Here is a 4312-nt window from a genome sequence, read left to right on the forward strand (position 1 = left end):
GGACATCAGGAGTTTCTGGTCCTGGATTTCTTGAGGACTTCTGGTTTTAACCCAGTAAGAATTAAAACCAGTATAAAAAGAGTTCTCTATCTCTCAACCAGTATTCAAAGTAGAGCCAAGACCACTTTCATCATTGTGGATTAGCATACTTTAACTTAGTTTGAAGGAATAAACTGAATCACAGGATACTCTCTTCATTTGAATTGATGCTTGAAATAGATTTACATAAAAATAGGAGCTTCTGGGACCCACACAATCCATATTAACTTATTTTTACTGTTAATAAGCATTTTGTACATCAGATATGGCTCCTTCAGGACTGTACTAAGTACAGATGATCTTACACAAGAGACATACGTGTACATTCAAGCAAAGCAGGTGATGCTCCTGGGTACTGCCTGGAAGATTAGTTGGCTGCTGGAAAAGATTTCCTCAATTAGCCTGTTAACTGCACTGACTTATCATTGAATTAAAGTATATACTTTACCAAAAGTTCTTTCTTTGTGCTTTTCCCCATAGCTCATAGGAAAAATAGAAATAATTAAAGGGTCCTGGTTCTCCTTTAGTCCTTGTTTTCTGTCAGTGTGAGTCCATGAATGTCAGCATATTCTTCAATTTATCCTGCTGAAGACAACCAGGCTGAGGTTCTCAAGACTGCAAAATAAAATGCAGGTGCTGCCACATCATAATCAGTGTCTTTGTGCATGCCCATGTGTGTGCAGGCATCAACTGTAGTGATAACTTCTGGGTTTTTTTAAAGCAGACCCAGTGCTTGACCACTGCAAATATAAATATATGAGTGGATATAAATATATGAGTGGATAAAGAGATGATATACTTCCATACTTGTGTTAAGAACACATGTAATGCCTGGATTTATATGTCTGTACCCGAAAGTACCTGTACTTTCAGAGGTTTTCATCGTCCACTGGTTTGAGGTGTCAGTTATGTTTTAACTTCTGACATGAAAGTATCAGCAGGCAAACTGACCTTTAAAAGCAACCATATATGCAAGTTTTCTATTTGGAAAAATCAAGTAAGGGTAAAATGCAACTTTTGCAATCATATGAATATTCTAGTAGGGCTGAAATTGCAGATGTGTTTAAGTTGCATCCAGATCTAAGTCACACTAAAGAGAACACACATGGCTATATTTAAATCCTGACTTGTTCTCAAATCTTTGGTCAGATGGATGATGCTGAGCAAGAAATAGAATCCTGGAAAATATGGGTGCACCTGGTTACATCAAGCATGTATTTCACAAATCAACAATTCACAGAAATCAAGGAAAACCTTGGCCTTAGCCACACACTCCAGAATATTAATGGGCATCGAGATTTCTGTCCTAGTGCTGCAGCTGTCGTTCAGCAGACACATAAGATGTGATTTTTCTCTCATTGCTTTTAAAAGGGTGTAACTATTTCTGTTGGTGTCATCTGGAAAAGGAAGCAACAATTACTTTTATTTAGCATTATTTTTGACTGCCTACGCTGCAATGAAACAGGAGGACTTGTGAAAAACTGTATGACCTTTGGGTGGCGCCTATTGCAAAGCATTTGGTTTCTTTTCTTACATGATAGAGCTGAAAAAGGCCCCAGGTTGACACCAGCTGGGTAGGCTATAAGTCCCTGACTCATCTGGGACTGCAAGAGGGTGTGACCACAGAACACCAAGGCATCTCTGTCAGGCAAAAAAAAAAAAAAAAAAAGGAAACAGATAATAGAAAATCAATAGCATCTATTTATGAATGTAATTTGCATTTGGTAAGTGTGACTTATTATTTGAGTCATGGTTTTGGGTTTTATCTGGCTACAGGAAAAAAAAAACCAAAAACGCTCTAAAGATATTTTATAAAATATTAAATTTATTAGTTAAAAAAACAATGTTGATGTGTACAACCATGAATAAACAAGTCCTTGCCAAGTCTCACAGTTAAAATATGGAAAACATCAATTTTCTTTCTTTTTCAGGACAGAGTAGCATGTTTACATTACCTAAGCAGACAGTGGTAGGCTAGGTGAGAAGAACAGGTTTTAAGAAAGGCTGTGGAAGCATAATTATACTCAGAGATCAAGATCTGGCACACTTCCTTTGCAGTGTAAGTATGTGGGCTGCTAGATCATACATCTGTCACAAGTTTCAAGTTTCAAGAAGATGAGACAGTTCAGCTCCAAAGAACAATTTAAAGTTTAAAACACCTAAATTTGTAATTGTTAGTCTTGGTCATTGATGAATTTTCAGCATAAACTTGTAACTCTAAAGAATACAAAGAAAACAAATTAAGTAGATATAGATTATAGAGATAGACATAGAGATAGAGATAGAGATATAGAGATGATATATAGATTATAGATAGATAGAGATAGAGATAGAGATATAGAGATAGAGATAGATAGATATAGATATAGATATAGATATAGATATAGATATAGATATAGATATAGATATAGATATAGATATAGATATAGATATAGATATAGATATAGATATAGATAAGCGAGTATCAAATTTCTCCATCTTTTTACTTGTACACTCCCATGCTTTCTTTTTTATCCAGTATATACAAACAGAAGGGACACCAGTGTGTCCCTAAGGAATTGTGATTCTGTTTAAGCTTCCTTGCAGCTATGGCTCTGCTCCATGCTGGACTCTCTCATTTTGCAAGGAAAGGCTCCAATACTTAATAACTCAGTACCTTCTACTCTTAAAACATCTAGTTCCAGTGAGACATGAAAAGGAGAGCTACATGATCTTCCAAGTGTTTAAAGAAAAAAAAAAACAAACCTCAAATTAACCCAACAGCCTTTAAAATGACTTTACAGATAGATTTTTTTTTTTATATGTGGCATTATTAAATCAATATCTTAGCCTTTCTTGCAGTTTATGAAATCTTAGATCTATCCCATATTGAGTTAATGTTGATTAGCAGGCAACTGCTAATATGTGAAACACATAATAACTGGATGAATTTTTTACTTACTTAGATTTTCTTAAGTGAAACCAATTATATTTTTATTTATGGTCTCTATTATAGTTTTTCTCCTCAAAAATTTCTTATCACTGAAATATTTATGCTGAAATATCTAAAAATGTTTAGTTTGATTTTTTTTCCCCACTGGCTAATTTACCTTAAATTTAACTAAACCACCTTAGGAGCTTAAGTTTTGGGAATGCTTTGAAATAAGCAGTTTAAATACTGATCCAGAATAAGCTGACAGAGGAGAGAGGGCAGGAATTGCAAGGGAAACTCCAAGATGCTCATTTAATGCAGAAGCATGAATGACTCTCTGGACTTTCCTATCAATTTACTACACAAGGTGGCATTGGGAGTTTAGAGTACTCGTCTTAAAGACAGTCCCTTTGAATATCTTCTTTATTCTCTCTCTTTGTTATATCAATAGGTTTAATTCCCTTTATCTTATACCACCAGGTAACTTTATACTGAATATCCTGACTGTTACTGATATGTTGACAGAGAATATGCTTTCTCCTACATGTAATTAAAGCCCTTTTTTCCAACAGGGATCTTTGTCTGAAATAGTGAAAGACATAGAGTCCAGCAATGAATGATTTGTGGGTAAACCTAACTACAAAATGTGAAAAGCAACTCACTTCTATCCTTCTGCATTTCTCCAAATATATAAAAAAAAGAATTGCAAGCCAAAAAAAAAGGAAAAATTAAAACAGAATAGTGAAGTTGGCAATGATATCATCAGGCAATAAAAAAGCTAGTAAAACAATCTTAATAAGTTATTTGTACAGAAATAATGAATTATGTGAAGAAATGGGAAAATATTTTACAATGCAAAAGATGAGAAACAAATTTTTTTAGAAATTTACAGTTAAGTTTTACACTGATTGCCCAAGAAATCTTATCTTGGGTCAGATCTGATTTTCACCATTGATTCTCACCTGTAAGAACCTGGAGTGTGTGGGGAACACAAGGCTTGAGTGTAGCCCAGCTCCCTCCCTCCCTGCCAGGCCAGCAGAGTCAGCAAAGGCTGCTGTGTGCTGCAGGATGTGCTGACGCCATCCCACCAACACCTCCAGCTCAAGGGAGTTGAAAGCAGGGCTCTGGGGGAGCTTGGTTTCTGGGATTGTTTTAGAATTGCTTTAGTTTAGACATACTGGTGCTCAGCTCTGCCCAAAAAGTCTTCTCCTTTTTTGTAATCCAGAGCATAAATGTTGTATATCACTCATAATATATCATGCAGCAATGTGAAATATATGGACCTTCAAGCAGCTGTGATAAGCTCCCTTATTCATCAATTTACAAAATCAGTGTCCAGGAAAAGGAAAGACACCCAAAGGC

The sequence above is a fragment of the Calypte anna genome, chromosome 1 (assembly GCF_003957555.1).
Source record: "Calypte anna isolate BGI_N300 chromosome 1, bCalAnn1_v1.p, whole genome shotgun sequence".
NCBI lineage: Eukaryota > Metazoa > Chordata > Aves > Apodiformes > Trochilidae > Calypte > Calypte anna.